Genomic DNA, 20,024 nt, shown 5'->3' with positions numbered 1-20,024 from the left:
CAAATTACACAACACCGAATATATTCTGTCAGTATGCATTGCTGATGAAATCCAGTGCAAGAATCTAGTTACAAATGAAAATCCTGTACAGAGGTATGGCCCTCTGAAAGTATCCAGAAGGAAGTCCATTGACTATACTCAACTTACAGCACAGTTAAATCCATAGGAAATAAAGAATATAAACCCAAAAGCCTCATCCGACTGATAGCAATTCCCAAAATACAAGCAAACACCAATCCATTCAACAGTGACTAATCCAACTTGTACTAAAGCAAATAATAATAATCCATAATATTAAAGGGCAAACCTGATCCCTTATATTGATCTCTCTAATTCATTTCATTGCTTCAACTAATCTCCTTGGGCTCCTACTCCATTCATTTACACCAACTACCCAACTATCAATAAATCTCCCCCTCAGATGTAAAAGAATCAGTGCAAGAACTCTGGCAATTCAAAAACTCAGAGCGTTCCCTTACCTCCAAACAAGTGCACCAGCTCTCCAACAATGGTTCTTAACCATATTGAAATGACTGAAATGACAGACATAGAATTCAGAATTTGGATAGCAAGGAAGCTCATCAAGATTCAGGAGAAAGTTGAAACCCAATCCAGGAATCCAAAGAATCCAATAAAAGCATCCAAGAGTTAAAAGACAAAATAACCACTTTAGAGAAGAACCAAACTGAACTTCTGGAATTGAACAATTCACCATACAATTTTCATAATACAATCAGAAACATTAACAACAAAATAGACCAAGCTGAGAAAAGAATCCCAGAGCTTGAAGACTAGTTCTTCAACCCAGTCAGACAAAAATAGAGAAAGATTAAAAAATGAACAAAACATCCATGAAATAAGGGATTATGTAGAGACCAAACCTATGACTCACTGGCATTCTTGAGAGAGAAAGAAAGAGAGTAAGCAACCTAGAAAATATATTTGAGGATATAGTCCATGGAAATTTCCCTAATCTTGCTAGAGGGGTTGGCATGCAAGTTCAAGAAATACAGATAACCCTTACATGATACTAAACAAGATGACCATTCAAAAGCCACATAGTCATCAGATTCACCAAGATCAATGTGAAAGAAAAAATATCTTAATGGTAGCTGGAGGGAAGGGTCAAGTAACTTAAAAAGGGATCCCTATCACCCTAGCAGCAGACGTCTCAGCAGAAAACTTACAAGGCAGAAGGGATTAGGGACCTATTTTCAGTGTATTTAAAGAAAAAATATTCCAACCAAGAATTTCACATACCATCAAACTAAGCTTCATAAGCATAGGAGAAATGAAATTCTTTTCAGACAAGCAAATGCTAAGGAAATGTATTATTAGACCAGCCTTACACGGGGGTCTTAAGGGGGTGCTAAACATGGAAATGAGAGAAGGATATCTGCTGCTACAAAAACAGAGTTAAGCCCACAAACACTATAAAACAACTAACCAAGTCTACAAAAAAACCAGCTAACATGATGACAGGATCAAAATCTCACATATCAATACTATCATTCAATGTAAATGGTCTAAATACCCCACTGAAAAACACAGACTGGCAAGATGGATATAAAGACAAGACACAGCTGCTGTCTTCAAGAGACTTATAGCACATGTAACAACACCCACAGGCTCAAAGTAAAGGGATGGAGAAAGACCTATCATGCAAATGGAAAAGAAAAAAGACCAGAAGTTGTTATTCTTATATAAGATAAAAGAGACTTTAAACCAACAATCAAGAAAGACAAAGAAAGGAATTATATAATGAGAAAAAGTTCAATTTAACAAGAAGACACAACTAACCTAAATACATACACTCCCATGAATGGAGCTCTTGGAGTCACAAAACAAGTTTTTCTTGACCTATGAAAAGACTTAGACAGTGGCACAATAATAGTGGGAGGCTTCAACACCCTACTGACAGTGTAAGACAGATTATGAAGGCAGAAAACTAATGAAGAAATTCTGTACTTCAACTAAACACTTGACCAATTGGACCTAATAGATATCTAAGAATACTTCACCTAACCACCATGGAATATATATTCTTCTCATCTGCACACAGAACATATTCTAAGATCAACTATATGCTAAGTCATAAAGCAAGTCGCAATTTTAAAAAATCAAAAAATATCAAGCACTCTCTTGGACCACAGTGGAATAAACACAGAAATCAATACCAAGAACATCTGTCAAAATTATACAAGTACATGGAAATGAAACAACTTACTCCTAAATGACTCTTGGGTAGACAATGAAATTATGACACAAATTAAAAAAATCTTTGAAATTAATGAAAATGAAACACAATATACCAAAATCTTTGAGATGCAGCTAAAGCAGGGTGAGAAGGGAAGTTTATAGTGATAAACACATACATCAACATGTTACAAAGGTCTCAAATTCACAGTCTAACATCATACCTAGTAGAACTAGAAACCAAAGAACAAATCAACCCCCAAACTAGCAGAAGAAAAGAAACGACTAAAGTCAGAGAAGAGCAGAGCAAAATTAAGTTGCAAAATTCTGTACAAAAGATAATGAAACCAACAGCTGTTTCTTTTAAAGAGTAAACAAAATTGATAGACTACTAGCTAGATTAACGAAGAAAAAAAGAGAGAATATCCAAATAGGCACAATCAGAGATGACATTACTACTGATCTCCCAGAAATAAAAAGAAACTGAAAGACTATTATGACTATTTCTATGCACACAAATTAGAAAATCTAGAGGAAATGGATAAATTCCTGGAAACACACATCCTCTCAAGATTGAACTAGGAAGAAAGTGAAAACATGAAAAGACCAATAATGAATTTTGAAATTGAATCAGTAATAAAGGAAAACTACCAATCATAAAAAGCTCTAGACCAGATGGTTTCACAGCCAAATTCTACCAGATGTAAAAAGAAGAACTGTTACCAATCCTACTGAAAATATTCCCAGAAATTGAGGATAAGAGTCTCTTCCCTAACTCTTTCTATAAATCCAGTATCATCTTGTTATCAAAATCTGGCAGAGACACAATAAAAAGAGAAAATTCATGCCAATATCCCAGATGAAAATAGATGCAAAAATCCTGAACAAAATACTAGTAAACCAAATCCAGCAGTATATCAAAAAGTTAATTCGTCATGATCAAATAGGCTTCATTCCATGGATGCAAGATGAGTTCCAAACATGCAAATCAATAAATGTGATTCATCACATAAACAGAATTAAAAACTAAAACCATATGATCATCTCAAAAATGCAGGGAAGGTTTTCAATAAAATCCAACATCCCTTTTGATAAAAACTCTCAATAAAGTAGGCATTGAAGGAATATACCTCAAAATAATAAGAGCCATCTATCACAAACCCATAGCCAACATCATGTTGAATGGGCAAAAGCTGGAACAATTCCCTTTGAGAACTGGAAGAAGACAATGATCCCTACTCTCACCACTACTATTAAACATCATAATGGAAATCCTAGTGAGAACAATCAGGCAAGAGGAAGAATGAAAAAAAATCCAAATGTGAAAAGAAGAAGTCAAACTATCTCTCTTTACCAATGATATGATTATATAACTAGAAAACTCTAAAGACTCTGCCAAAAGACTCCTAGAACTGATAAACAACTTCAGTAAAGTTTCAGGATACAAAATCAATGTACAAAAATGAGTAGCATTTCTATACACCAACAAAATCCAAGTGAGAGCCAAATCAAGAATACAATCCCATTTACAATAGCCACAGACACACACAAAAAAGTACCTAGGAATACGTCTAGCCAAGGAGGTGAAAGACATGTATAACAACTATAAAACACTGCTGGAAGACATCAGAGACAGCAAAAAGAAATGGAAAAACATCCCATGCTTATGGATTGGAAGAATCAATGTTAAAATGTTCATACTGCCCAAAGCAATTTACAGATTCAATGCTATTCCTATCAAACTACCAATGTCATTTTTCACATAATTAGACAAAAAATTCTAAATTTAAAAAATTCTAAATTTAACATGGAACCAAAAGAGAGCCCCATAGCCAAAACAATCCTAAGCAGAAAGAACAAAGCTGGAGGCATCACGTAACCCAACTTCAAACTGTACTACAAGGCTACAATAACACAAACAGCAGGGTACTCATACAAAAACAGGAACATAACCAATGAAACAGAATAGAGATCCCAGAAATAAAGCGGTATGCCTACAACCACTTAATTTTTGACAGACTCAACTAAAATAAGTAATGGGGAAAAGACAGTGCTGGGATAACTGGGTATCCATATGGAGAAGAATGAAACTGGACCCCTACCCATGACTGTATACAAAAATTAACTCAAGATGGTTTAAAGACTTAAATGTAAGTCTTCAAAACATAAAAATCCTGGGAGAAGACCTAAAAAATACCCGTCTCAATTTTGGCCTTGGCAAATAATTTATGGCTAAGTCCTCAAAAGCGATTGCAACAAAACAAAAATTGATTAAGTGGGACCCAATTAAACCAAAGTGCTTCTGCACAGCAAGAGAAACTGTCAACAGAGTAAACAACCTACAATATAGAAGGAAGTATTCACAAACTATGCATCCAACAAAGGTCTAATATCCAGAATCTGTAAGAAACTTAAACAAATCAACAAACAAAAAACATCATTAAAACTGGGCAAATAACATGAACAGACATGTCTCAAAAGAAGACATATACACGCCAACAAAGATGACTAATTTGATACATAATGCACTAAGAAAGTAATTAAGGGGGTGGAGGGGACAGGAGAGATAGTGTGGGTTTCAAATGCCATGCAAAGGAGCAGTGGAGAGAAGTGTGCAGAGACCACTTCAACATCTGAAGGATGTGCTACTCACAGACATGGGGATACACTAGTGTCCTCTGGGCGCTGTGGAGAAAATTGTTACCAGTTTATGTCATATATTGATTTAGCATATATGATTTTAAAATAACTTGAACTTAAAACTATATCAGTATGATAAATCATAATGAATGAGGAGTAATTTCCTTAGTGATGGCCTGAATGGAGCAACTGGAATCAGCTGGGAAAGATAGAGAATGATCAGTGCTCCTACCATTGAAAAAGCAAATAGAATCAATGTGATGAGGTTGCTCCATAAGGCAGAGAATGATTATAATAAAAGACTAGAAGGAGAAAAAAGAGAAAGGAGAGGAAATGACGAGGAGAAGAAAGAGGAAGCAGAGAGACATAGATGATTTTTGAAAGAGTTAAATAAAGCGTGGTTGACTTTTGTAAAATACCAAAGTGAACAATAATGTAGCAATTAAATACTGTGATTTTGTTCATCAACTTAGAATGTATACGCATAGTGAAGGATAGAAAAGGAGTCATAGGTTTGTTAAGACTTAAGCTGTTACACACTTTTAATTCAAGGCAGTGCATATTTATTGAATAGTTACTCCGTGGGGAACCCTTTAGGTACTATGCAGGTGACAAAAAGTAGATTGCAATCTAGGATTTAGAAAGACTATTTGTTGCTTTTTAAAAATTTTATGTTATGTGATTTGTTAATTTGAGTTTAAAATAATTACTTGTTTTCTTTTTGTGTATAAAACATATTCATATAAATCACTTAGTGTACATTTTTCAGTGTTGATCTTACTTGGTTTCTCAGTAGGAATACAAATTGATCACTCCCTCTTTATTAAAATACTCTCTCCTCTTGCCTTCCATTGTGCAAAAAATACTTGGTTTTCCTTTTTGTTCTATATCTCCTTTGACAGTTTGTTCTTTTCTTTCTCTCCACTAAATGTTGTTTTTCCATGTTCAATCTGAGGGCTTCTTCCCACTTTCTGTAAATGATCTCATTCAATCTTGTGGACTCAATGACCAACTGAAAACAAAAAGGATTAAATGCATTTTGATCTCCAATTTAGACCTTTTTCTACTGAGCTACTTGTAACTCAAGTTACAAGTAAGAAGTTAACTAACTTCCGTACTTGCAAGTCTCAGCAAGGGCACTTCTGATTAAAAATATCCCAAAGTAAAGTCACGAGAGCCCATCTTCTCATCCCTTATCTCCTCAAAACAAACAAACAAACAGACAAAAAAGCAAAACTAAAGCAAAGTCACATACACAAACAATAATTCTCCCTTCAAAAAACTCTACAAAATTTAGTCCTCTTCTAATCTAATCTCTCCTGCTTCAGTGAATGGTGCCACCATCCTTTAGGTTATGGAATCCAGAAATATGGAAATTACACATAACATTACCTTATTCCTTATCCACCTCTTACCCAGGTCCAACTTTTAATCAAGTACTTTGACATTTATCTCCTAAACATCACTTGATATCCTCTTCACTTCCAGGACCATCATACTAATTTAACTCACTATCTTATCCCACCTATTCTAAGACTTTAGCCTCTTAACTATTCTACCATTTCACACTGGCCCCTTTTCCATCTCCAATCCTTCTCCATTCTCTAGCCTGAGAACTCTTTTCAAAATGTAAATCTAATCCCATCTTATCTCTACTTAATACCTGTCACTGGCTTCCCAATGCTTTTAGAATGAAGATCAAAATCTTCAACATGGCTGGAAAGGTCTTGCATGGCCTGGCCCTTGCTTTGCTCTCCATCTTGATCTCCTTCCAGTCTGCCCTGCATCCACTGCTGGATTTCTCCAGGAAATACAAATGAACTCATGACAAATTAATTCATTCTCACATCAAGGCCTTTGCAATCATTGTTTCCTCAGCATGAAATGCTCTCCCCTCAGAGCTTTGATGATTAACTCCTTTCACTATCCAGGCCTCAGATGAAATATTACCTGTTCAGAGAGGCCATGACCTGCCACCCATGACCTGCCACTCATGACCTGCCACCATATTACTCTATTGCTCTGATTCTTTTTTGTTTCCAATATTTTTATTTCATCACAATTTAAGAATAATATAATCAAGATTATAGCTGATGAGTCATTAAATTATTTTGATATTATGTGATTTCTTTTATACAATTTTTATTGATGTTCTTACCACAAAGAAATGATAAATGCATGAGGTGGTACATGTGATACATACCTTGCTTTGATCATTATTGCTGTGACTTTTGTAGCCCTAAACCAGCATTATTAGCAGTACTAGGGAACTTGCTAAAAATGAAAATACTCAGGCCCCACCCTAGACCTATTGAATCAAGAACTCTGAATTAAAACAATCTCTGCTTTAATCAGTGCTTCAGGTGATGATTACACATGCTCAATTTGAGAATCGCTGCTTTGTTGTGTCTTCCTTAATATACTCATCAGGACTTTATTTTATATATTTTGGGGAGGAGAATGCATACTCTTTTTCTATCCCCAAAGGAAGGTGAACTCACTGAGCACAGGGACACTCTTTGTCTACTTTACTGCTGTTTCCTGGGCCTAGAATACTGCCTGGCACATCATAGGCAGTGAATAAATATTTGACTGCCTGCTAGATGGAATACTTTTTATTCTAATGGAGCCATATATTTCTTGTTTTTACTAAAAATATTATAATTTTGAAATTCTCCATATGATTATCTAATTAATGCTTTTCCTCCTCTAAACTATAATTTTCGTTAATGCAGGGATTGTATCAGTCTTGTTTACCAGAAATATGGAAGGGCTTGGTACTTAGTAGGTATTAAAATATTAGTTGAACAAAACATCTATGAGTGAGTATTCATTTAATTAATAAATATTTATTGAATGTCCATTGTACACTAGACACTTTTCTTTCTGGATGCAAGGGTATATAATGTTGAACAAGACAGGCAGAACATTCTTTTCTTCATAGAGATTAAATTTTATTGTGCAAATATGTATACATGTATGCAAATATTCATATAAAATGCAAGTTTCACCTGTTTATAGAAGCACCACTTTCTTTCTTTCTTTTTTTTTTTTTTTGAGACAGAGTCTCGCTCTGTTGCCCAGGCTGGAGTGCAATGGCAGCATCTCGGCTCACTGCAACCTCTGCCTCCCGGGTTCAAGCAATTCTCCTCCCTCAGCCTTCCAAGTAGCTGGGATTACAGGTGCCTTCCACCACGCCCAGCTAACTTTTATATTTTTGGTAGAGGCGGGGTTTTACAATGTTGGCCAGGCTGGTCTCGAACTCCTGACCTCAGGTGATCCACCCACCTTGGCCTCCCAAAATGCTGGAATTATAGGCATGAGCCATTGTGCCTGGCCTAGAAGCACCACTTTCAATGCAACTTCAGTCAATTTGAAATATTCTGGGTGAACTGCAACCACATTTTAAGACATCTCCCAGGAAGGCTGTAAGAATCTGGCTAATGAGAGCTGCAGAATAGAAGCTGTTTTCAGATAGGGACCAATCATGGTCCAGATTGCATGGCTACCCTATTGGATTTATCTCCCAATTGTGCAGACAGGACTTTATTTGAGATGGACAAAAGACTCCTCTGAGGAGCTATTGATGTTTAGACTCTTGAATCTCATGCTTTAAAGCATCACCAAGTATTACAAATGATACAATACTCATGCTCATACAAATACATGCAAATATTTATTAAGAAATTGTTATGTGTCAGGCTCTGGCATAAGTACTTTACATACATTGTCTGATTTAATCATCAAATAACTCTCTGAAGGAGATTATTGTTATTAGCACAACTTTATATCATGGCAGACTGATGTGCTGAAATGTTACATGATTGCCCAAGATCGCACAGTTTACAAATCAGAAAGTAAGGACTGACTCCAGGAGTGACTTTAGAGCTTATACTTTTCCATTTACTGTTTTTGCAGACATTGTAGGGATTTCTTTCTTAAGAATCTAAATATGTGAGTCAGAGTATTTAGACATACTTGACTTATATCACTGGGGGCTGAGCTAATCATGCTAGGTCCTCAATACAGATCTACAGGCAGCCAGGACAGCACTAAGATGTCCTGGCTTTCTTTTAGTAACTTCATGCTTTTGCATCAAAAAAGAGCCAAGAGAGTGCATAGGGAACTCCATGCTGTGAGGCTGGAGTTGGAGTCAGGATCCATTAGCCCTTGAGTAGTGCCAGGGATTTATATTAGCCTTTGCTAGAATACTACATACTTTAAGGAGGCTTATTTTAGTCAGAAATACAATGTTGCAAGGATATCCCAGTTCTCACAACTTTAGGTGGCTTAATATCTTCTATGTAGTTTAAAAATTGTTCTTTAAAGAGTCTCACATAATCTGGTTAAAAGCTGAGTGAAGAGAAGCTTGGATCAGGTTGTTATGCTGGAATTGATCACTCAAGTTGATCCTCAATTTGAAGACCCATTATGGAATTATAAAGCAGACTGTAGGTCATGACAGAGATCTTTGGGCCTCTCAGTGACACTTTTAGCCTTTTCCTTCGATCATCTTTGGGGCATTTCACTACCTCTTTCCTTCACAGCTACCCAGACCTAGGAGGTATTTCAGGGAAATTGGAGATGCATGCATGCTTAAAAAAAATGGGCTTGTCCACTTGGCTCATGTCTGAAACTCCCCCAACTTCAAGGGAGAAGATGAAGTAGGAGGAGAAGAGGTCTTAGGGATGAGGGGAACTTGGAACGAGGACATTAGAGATGCTGGGAGCACAGGAGTGCAGCATATTAACAATCTGGCTCATTTGCAGTTTTGTGCCATTGACAATTTATCCCTCAGATAGTGAACTGTATATTGATTTTTAAGTGGAGCTCTGTTTTAATAGCCATAGGAGAAAAGTCTCTGAAGAAAATAAATATTACCATGCCTTTTGTAGGTGTCAGAGAAGCTTATCTCAGTGACTTGTTTAGAGTGGAAATAAAGGTGCTTTCATTTTTATCAGAGTGAATTTTTATAAACCTAGTTAGTCACTTGCCTTGTGTTGACCTCAGCACCTAGCAATGATTCAAGTGAGTTGATTTCCCTCTCAACTCCTTCTTTTGTTACCTCTCCAAATAATGGGGGTGATATGAGAATAAATAAATAGCACTATAGGGAAAAATGCTATAAGCAGCTCTCACCTGTCAAACTTAAGATACGACTATATGCCACTAAGTCCATGCCACTTATTTAATCACTTTTAATAGGTATCTGAGCACATTGTAATGGCTTATCTGTGCCAATGGTGTAACTCGAGAGAATGAGTTAAAAATAGCACATGGGCAATTATGCAACCTTTACTGGACTGTGCATATTATCCTCAAATTGCCCTGACAGCATGCTGTCCTGGAACGATTCCAGAGAAGTCATTTCTTTGCACTCTCTGCCATCAGAACATCCCAGGGAAGTGTGATTTCAGGTTCTGGTAACATGATACTGCTACCGTTATACAAGGCTCAGAGCTAGTGGGACTAGAGATAAGGTAATCAAAAACAAATACAAAATGTACTTAATTCATTAAAAAGATGAATCTTTCTAGAACATGCAGGGCTTTACTTTTACACTACTCAACTTCAAGGGAAAAGATACTAAAAACACTTACATCCATGTTATAGATGAATAATTGTGTCAAATGATTCGAATATATGTTTCCAATTTCATAAATTCAGAGAAGGTCTTAAGCCTGGAGTAGAATGAACTCTGATATTCACTCCAATTTTTCAGACCAAGGAGCTAGAGGCCACAAATAGCTCCAAATTCTCTCTGGCTCAGTGAGCTGCTTGCATTTAATAAATGTTCAGTATTAAAAGCATCCAAATGTGTGCTGATCCGAAACAAACCCAACATGCCTGTTTCTAATCTTTACCTTTTGCTTCCCACAGTGACTTGAGTGATTTTTGCTTTCTTGGCTTTCTGTCTCAGACAAAGCTGGCACTGACCAAAAGCTCATCAGAACTGGTCAGAGCACAAGAAACTCTCCCAATTTTCCTCATTTTCTCAATCTGTGAAATGAGACACACATTTGAGTATAGGATTTTAACCACTGAAAGTCTGAAATGTCTAACTATCCCTTTTTTCTCTACCGTTAAAAATTCATGAGTGACTTTATGCCTCATCTATCTATAAAGCATACATTTGAAGTTAATCCATTGATTCCTAAACACCTTTATTAAGGTACAATTTGCATACTGAAATATTCACCCTTTTTAAGTGTACAATTGAACGATTTCTTAGAGAGTTGTGCAATCATCCCCAGAATTCTTAGAATAATTTCGTTGCTCCAAAAATATCTTCCATGCCTATTTGAATCATCTTGGCATCTTTCTAGAAAATCAGTTGAATATAAATGTAAGCATTAATTTCTGGACTCCCAATTTCATTTCTTTGACCTATATGTCTGTCCTCAAGTCAGTGCCACATTATCTTGATTCCAATAGCTTTGTAGCAGATGTTGAATTCAGGATGTGTGAATTCTTAAATTTCTTCATTTTCAAGATTGTTTTGGTTATTCTGGGTTCCTTGCAATTAGACATGAATATTAGGATTAGCTTGTCAATTTTTACAAAAAAAGAAAAAAAAAGCAGCTGAGATTTTGACTGGGATTGCATTTAACTATTTGGGGGAGTATTGTCATGTTAACATTGTCTTCCAATCTATGAACATTGGATGTTTTCCCATTTATTTAGGTCTTCAAATTCTTTCTATGATATTTTGTACTTTTCAGTGTACAAACATTATTCTTTTTTTATTAAATGTATTTCTAAATATTTTATTCTCTTTGAAGTTATTGTAAATGTAATGATTTATAATATAATTATTAGAGTGTTGCTAGTATATGGAAATACAGTTGTGTTTGTACATTGATTGCATACCCTATAAACTTGCTCAACCAATTTATTAATTATAATTGTTGGAGAAGGTAGCTAGGCAGATATGAGCAGGGCAGGAGAAGCCCACCCCCACCAACCAGGAATGTCAGGTGGCCATCAGGTGATCGTTAGGTGCTTGTTAAACTGACTCACTAAAAAAAAATTGTTTGCAGCTGGCACCAGGGGAAGCACGCTTCCAATAATAGAAAACACCTGACGCTGGTGATGGCTGCTTCCTGATAAGATTTCAGGAATTGAGCAAGCAGGCTTGAGCATGCACACCGAGAAGCAAAATGGCAGAGTTTAACTGGTATATGACCTTCTCTGGAAACACTTGACTGGTAAGGGAAAAATGCCTCAAATGAACATGTGCACAACTTCAGTAGACACCTGCGCATGTGGCCCCTCCTTAGTTTTGGCAAGCCACTGTGCATGCAGACAGCCTGCCTAAGGAAAAATCAAGGGAGAAGAAATGCAGTGTATAAAAACCTTAAGTCAAGGGCCAAACAGCACACTTGGCTCGATCTCGAGTTACTCGCTTGGCCCCTTTCCAAGTGTACTTTACTTCTTTTCGTTCCTGTTCTAAAACTTTTTAATAGACTTTCACTCCTGCTCTAAAACTCACCTTGGTCTCTCACCCTGCCTTATGCCCCTCAGCATAATTCTTTCTTCTGAGGAGGCAAGAATCGAGTTGCTGCAGGCCTGGATAGATTTTTAAACAGCTAACGTAATGTTTTGTGGACTTCTTTTAATTTTCTATGTAGAAGATCATGTCATCTACAAAAAAGATAATTTCACTTCTTCCTTTCCAATTTTATGTATTATTCTGACCCAATTTCCCTGAGTCTGACTTACAGTATAATGTTAGATAGAAATGGCAAGAGAGTGAACAAATTTGTCTTGTTCTTGATTATAAGGAGAAAGCTTTGTCTTTCACCATTAAGCATGGTGCCAGCTGTAGGTATTTTATAGATGTTCTTTACCAGGTTAAGGAAGTTTCCTTCTGTTTTTTTAAATGGTTTTCTTTTTAAATGAAGGTATGTTGGGTTTTAACAAGGATTTTCCTGCATTTATGGAGAAGATTATATGGTTTTTGTGTTTTATTCTATTGGTATGTTGTGTTACATAGATTGATGTTTTGATTTTGAATCAATCTTATATCCTTGGGATAAATCCCTCTTGGTTATGGTGGATAATCCTTTCTATATGTTTCTAAATTTAATTTGCTAGTAATTTGCTGAAAAGTTTTGCTTTTATTTTCATGATGGTTATTAGTTTGTGGTTTTCTTTTATTTTAATGTCTTTTGTTTTGGTAATTCTGTCCTCATATGATGAGTTGAAAATTGTTCCTTCCTTTTCTATTTTTTGGAAGAGTTTATGAAGTATCTGTTTTAATTCCTCTTTATGTATTTGCAAGGGTTCACCAGTGAAACATTATGGGCCTGAGATTTTCATTGTGGTAAAGTTTTAAATTACAAATTTAATCTCTTAATTTGTTATTGGTCTATTCAGATTTTCTTTTTTATCCTGAGTTAATTTTGGTAGTTTCTGTTATTTCAGAAATTTGTCTATTTCATCTAAGTTATCAAATTTCTTGTTGTACAGTTTATAGTACTCCTTTTTAATCCTTTTTATTTCCATGAGATCAAAAATGACATCTTTCTTTCACTTCTGACTTTAGTAATATGCATTCTCTCTCTCTCATTAGTCAGTTTAGGTAAAGGTTTTTCAATTTTGCTGACCTTTTCAAAGATCTAACTTTTTGTTTCATTGATTGTTCTGTATTGTTTTTCTATTCTCTGTTTTATTTATTTGTTTGTTATTTCCTTTTTTTCTATTGCTTTGGGTTTAGTTGGTTCTTCTTTTTCAAGTTACTTTAGGTGGAAATTTAGATTATTAATTGAAGTCTTTCTTCTTTTTGTAATACAGTATTGGTGTTTATAGCCATAAATTTCTCTCTGAGAATTGCTTTTGCTGCATTTCATAAGTTTGGTATATTGTGTTTCATTTTAATTCATTTCAAAACTTAACTAATTTCCCTTGTGATTTTTTTTCTGTGATCCATTAGTTATTTAGGCATTTGTTATTTTATTTCGATGTAATTTTGAATTTCACATCTTTTCTTGTTATTGATTTATAACTTTATTCTGTTGTTGTCAAATAACATAGTTTGTGTAATTGCAATTCTTTTAAATTTATGGAGATTTGCTTTATGGCCTAGCATATGATCAGTCTTGGAGAATGTTCCATGTGTGCTTAAGAAACATAAATTTTATGGCTTTTGGGTGGATGTCTACTATGTCTAGTTGCTTTAAAGAGCTGTTGAAGTTCTATATTTCCTTGCTGATCTTCTGAATAGTTGCTCTATCCATTATTGAAAGTAAGGTCTCCTATTATGATTGTTGAAACTTATATATTTTTTTACATTCTGTTCAGGTTTGCTTCATGTATCTGAGGCTCTGTTGTTAGGTGTATATATGTTTATGATTGTTATGTCTTCCTGATGGATTGATCCTTTTTTATTATGACATTTTTTATTAACATGTTTTCAAAACTCTAATTTGTCTGATATTAGCATAGCTATTCCTGCTCTCTTTTGGTTGCTATTCACATGGCATATCTTTCCCATCATTTTGCTTTCAATTTACTTGTATTTTTGAATCTAAAATATGTTTGCTGTGGACAATACATGGTTGAATTTTAAAAAAATTATGTCTAATAATTTGTTGTTTTGATAGGATTAATTCTTTCAAATTTAATGTTATTGTTATGGTTTTATTTATGTCTGCCATTTTTGTTTTTGCTGTCTATATGTTTATCATTTTAGTTTCTTTATTCTTTACTATCTTCTTTTGCATTAGCTGTATATTTTCTAGTGTAACATTTCAATTCCTTTAATGATATTTTAACCATGGTAGGCAAAATAATGATCCACAAATGATGCCCATGTCTGAATGCCCAGAACCTGTGAATATATTACCTAGCATGGCAAAAGGGGCTTTGCATGTGTGATTAAGAATTTTGAGGCCGGGCGCGGTGGCTCACGGCTGTAATCCTAGCACTTTGGGAGGCCGAGACGGGCGGATCACGAGGTCAGGAGATCGAGACCATCTTGGCTAACACGGTGAAACCCCGTTTCTACTAAAAATACAAAAAATTAGCTGGGCGTGTTGGCGGGCGCCTGTAGTCCCAGCTACTTGGGAGGCTGAGGCAGGAGAATGGCATGAACCTGGGAGGCGGAGCTTGCAGTGAGCCGAGATCGCGCCACTGCACTCCAACCTGGGAGACACAGCGAGACTCCGTCTCAAAAAAAAAAAAAAAAAAAAAGAATTTTGAGATGGGGGACTACCCTGTCTTATCTGAGTCAGTCCAATGTAATCACAAGGCTAATTATAAGGGAAAGTGGGAGGCAGGAAAGTAAAAAAAAAAAACATAAGGCGAGTGAGATGTTAGAATGATGCATTTGCTGGCTTGAAAGGGGAGTGTAGTCTCTGAAAGCTAGAATAGGCAAGAAAACAGATCTTCCTGCTACAGCCTCCAAGGGGAACACAATTCTGTTTACTTATTGATTTTACCCATTGAAACCTCTTCAGATTTATGACCTCCAAAACTGTAAGATCATAAATTTGTCTTGTTTTAAGCAATTAAGTTTGTGGCAATTTGTTAAAGCATCAATGAGAAACTAATATTTGACATTTTTTGAGTTATTTTCTTAGTGCTTATTCTAGGACTTTCAATATACATCTTATCAGAATTGACTTCAGGTTTATACTACTCAATTCAAGTGAGATACAAAAGATTTTCTTCTGTATATCTCATTCCCTCTCATTCTTTTCTGCATATTATTACTATTTTGCATATTATGTTTATATATGCTAGAAACCCAACCCTACATTATTATGCTTATTATTTTATATAATTTTATTTTTAAAAGCTGGAAGAAGAATGAAGAGTGAATTAGTCTGTTCTTGCACTGCTATAGGGTGGCTCACGCCTGTAGTCCTAGCACTTTGGGAGGTCGAGGCTGGTGGATCACGGGGTCAGGAAATTGAGACCATCCTGGCTAACATGGTGAAACTCCGTCTCTACTAAAGATACAAAAAACTAGCTGGGCATGGTGGCGGGCACCTCCACTAATTGCTATATGATTATTATTTTTGACAATACCCTTGGGCACTGCACGCAGTTTGATCCAATGTAAGTCTGGCTGTTTGTCAGGGTAAGAGTGTTGCCAATTTTTAAGGCTTGCTCTGACTCTTCCCTGGGCAGAACAACTAAACTATGGAGCACCAGCTGGGGTGGGGTGGTGGTGGAGATAAGAAACTTATTCTTTATTGCTTTCCCACCAGCATCCTCCCTATAAAGCAGGAACTGTGTCTATGTGTATATATGAGGAGGCAAGGGGACTGGTGCTGCCACCCAACTACTACCACTGCCCAATATGGATCTTCAGTAGCTCAGACCTAAAAAGGATGGGTTCCACCAATATTCACTGACTGCCAAATCTACCTGGAATGGGTCTTCCAGCTGAGGAATCTAGGGGAGATGGGAGCAACCCTTTGGCTGTCAAGCCCACTGGAGCAGTTCTTTTACAATGCTGATCTGTTCAGGAAATTGAGTCTGTACTCTTCACCAGCTGGCCCACTTGGATACTCCCTGTGTAATGGGAATTGGGATTGGGGTGACAGATGCCATCTGGCTGCCACCACCTACTCAATATAGGCCTTCCACAGTAGGGAGTGTGGAAAATGGGATCTGCCAAAATTCAGCAGCTACCCAAACCACACAGAATAGCTCTTCTATGCTAGGAAGCTGGAAGAGATAAGAATGTCCCTTGGTTGCCGAACCCACTGAAATAATTCTTCTCAAGGCAGTTATATGGGGTCAGGTACAGTCCCTAGCTCAAATGCTGTACCTCCCAGTGTTCTTACCAAGTTTACAAACATTTTATTGAATAAATCCCTCTCAATTTGTTATAAGCCCATTGATCAACCTCCACAGAGTCTGAGTGACTGTCTTTGTTAACTCTGGCCTGCTTAATATATGTTTTTCAGGGGAGGTATTCCTCAAGCGCCTCAGAATGCCATTCTGGAAGCCAGGGTATTTTATTTTTTGATGCTATTGTGAGTGAAATTGTTTTCTTAACTTGTGTCTCATGTTCCTTGCTGGGATATAGAAATATATATACTCTCTTTTTAAAGTTTTAAGGCAAGACTTCCATAGTCTCACCACTTATTAGTAGCATGATCCTGCAGAGTTCAAGCTGAAGACATAAGGCCCCTCTTGCCTATGGTACCTTTTCACCTGGCATGTCTTTGGTATGGTTCAGAGAGGGAAGAAGAGTGAATTCAACATAAAGTGCTTTCTCTAGGACTTAAAGAATTCCGCTGTTGGGCTGCATATTAGTAAAAAGATCATTAGCTTGCAGGAAAGAGATAGCTACTAAAGCTAGCATGAGGGGAAAAATGACATTTAATAAAATTTAAAGGCAAGAAAGGGACAGTCACTAAGAATTTTACTTTTTAGAGATGTGCTCTTTTATGTTTACCCTTTTTTTTCTGGGCTTTTCTTCCTCCCTCACCTTCTCCTTTCCTCCCTTTCTTTCCAGACTGCCTTGGCTCCCCAACCTTGGCTATACATGTTCTTCTAGTTCAAGTGATCCATGAGCTGAAACTAGGCTCCAAGTAATTAGAAGGCAGAATCAGATTGGCTAATCATGCAGTCAGATGTCCATTCCTGATCCAATCATCCATGGCCACAGTGCAGGCATATGCAGGCCTGCTCTTCCCCAGAAGAGATTGTGAGGGCCAGGTGGAAATGATACTTGTTTCAACCTTCATGTACCTCAGTACCCATTTTCTAAAGCAGTAGGAGAATATCATTGTGAATCTTTAACTTTTTAGGGATGTTTCAAGCCACTGTCAGGACTTTTTATCCTTAATGTCTAAGGCAGCTGGATGAAAACTGATTGGAGCTGAAAGTCAGTAATTTGTAGCTGTCAGGTGAGCTCCTTTGTCTACAGGGAGAAAAACCATGGAGAATTTTGATTACTCAAATATAGATTAAAAACACACAGGCTGTATAGATTTCTGAGCATAAATGAGAGACTTTGAGATAAAAACCATCCAGTATAGTGTAGGGTTAACATACAAAAATAGCAATCTGGGCCTCCCAATGCCCCACCTACCACTTGACCACCCTGGCTCCTTCCACTAGACTGGCTCCTTGAACTACCCCAGACTTCCTCAAAATCCTGCAAACTAATGGTTAATACATGGTGTATTAGGAGGCCTCGCCAGACTCTGTGACTATTTGATTAATCAGTGCTTTGCTATACTAGTTTTTAAATATTTTGATAATTGCTGCTAAGGTGGATAATACAGTCTTTGGAATTAGGAGCTATGTGATCCTGAGCTCATTTTTCTTATTTCTTTCCAGATAATTAATTAATAAGTATTTTTGCCCTCTTCCTGATATTTTAGTTGTCTGTATAATAAGCTTAGCAATTGGGTTTGATTTAATCCAAAACTATACCTGAAATTTAATAAAATATTATTTACTTTTTAAGCCAGGGAATCTTCCCTATCACCTCAAAAGTACTAAAGTTATGCCTTCCTCTAGCTGTTCTCATTATGAAGGACAGTAGACTTGATAGGAGGTGTTAACAATTCTAAACATAGTGCTAAGGAAATTCATTTTACTCCTCTGTTGGGAGGTGCTGGTGGGGTAGGGAACAAATTAACAAGGAGAGAGGGGTAATTATTAAGTACGTAAAAGTTTCCCAAATCAAATTAGCACTTGAAAACACAGAGGGACATGGGCTTTTCTTCTTTAGGCATATCTCATGTTCTGTTGTAAAAATGCTGCAACATTTCCATATTGATGAGATTTAATTTGTAATTGCAGAAGGGTCCCATTCTTACTAGAAACGTAAAATCTGTAAAAATTGTAAGTTGTCAGAATCAAAATGGAGTCACTTGGGTTAAAAACTCGGACAAAGAGAGCTGGGAAAGGCCTTGAAGAAATGGTTCTCATGCATGAATGCCTAATCAAGAAACTCTCACCAAAGACTGCAAAACCACAGCCTTGCACAAAGGCCACCACAACCTTACACAAAAATACACTTCTTTGAGGACAACTGCCCAGTAACTGCCTGTCCAACCTCAGACTGATGCCACCCTTGTTACTGATCCTGGCAGCCAAGGATAATTAATCTTAAAACAATTATGTAATCCCTCTCAATTTTTTAAAAAAACTTTGTCTTTCCAAAATAGGCACATAATTTATTATATATGGCACATATATTCCCAGTGCAAAGCCCATTCCCAAATAAACATCATTTTCTTTTAGAGAGTTCACCTGTTTGTTATTTAAATTGATAAGCCCTATGAGTAAATGCAGTAAACTTGGAAAATTTGGTAAATTTAATTCTGGCAATTAGTGTTTTTATTGTTTTCTTCCCTATTCCTCTTTATGCATTTAAAAAATGTTTATAGGTTCTTCTCTTGGTATTTCACTCTTTCTTTGGATTTGGGAAATTCCTTCGTGGGTTGTTTTAACGTGAAGCCTCGTCTGATTGTTCAGATTACTCCTTTCTCATTTTTCTCTAAGTAATAATTTTATCTTGGTGCATTATTAGAATTCCTTGAGAATTTTCCATCTTTCCTTAAACTTCTGGTCTTTGCTGGATATTCCTAAAGACTACATTATAGAGCAACTGCCCTACCGATTCCTAGGATGCTTTGTTGCAGTTGAAATATGCTTCCCAAATAATTGTTATAGGACTGTTCTTAGTGCTGCAAATTTAATTAATTTTGTTGTCAGCATCCACTCTTCCAGGCTTGTAGTTAATGACTTACTGTTGGATTGTAATAAACCCATGACTAAGTCTCTATTTGCTTTCTTGAGTTTTGGAAACTAAGGACTCTCCTCTATGAAGCTCAAATGCTTTCTGAGGACTGTTGGGCTGTGCCAGTGACACAAAACATGATTACCAAATTAAAGTCTCTGAAAATCAGATCTGGAGATCTTTTTATCTTTTCTAGAAATGTAAGTCATCTTGAGTGAAAAGCTTCACTTTCATCTTTTTTGTAACATGGCCATCTAATAGTATTTTACATAGGTACATTTTCCCTTTACTGTCTGAATTACAAACAATCGATTTCCATACATCCCTGTAATAAAACATCTGCGAAGAATGTAACTGCAAGGTGATCTTTTCTTACCACCCTTCATTCACTTTCTTCTTGTTGTGCTGCACAAAGGCTGCCACAACCTTCCACAAAACCTTGTCCCACTGTTTGGAGAAACTCCATTATTCC

This window comes from Pan paniscus, chromosome 12, assembly GCF_029289425.2.
Source record: "Pan paniscus chromosome 12, NHGRI_mPanPan1-v2.0_pri, whole genome shotgun sequence".
Taxonomy (NCBI): domain Eukaryota; kingdom Metazoa; phylum Chordata; class Mammalia; order Primates; family Hominidae; genus Pan; species Pan paniscus.
The sequence above is the reverse complement of the archived record's forward strand: the minus strand, read 5'-3'. Positions refer to the sequence as shown.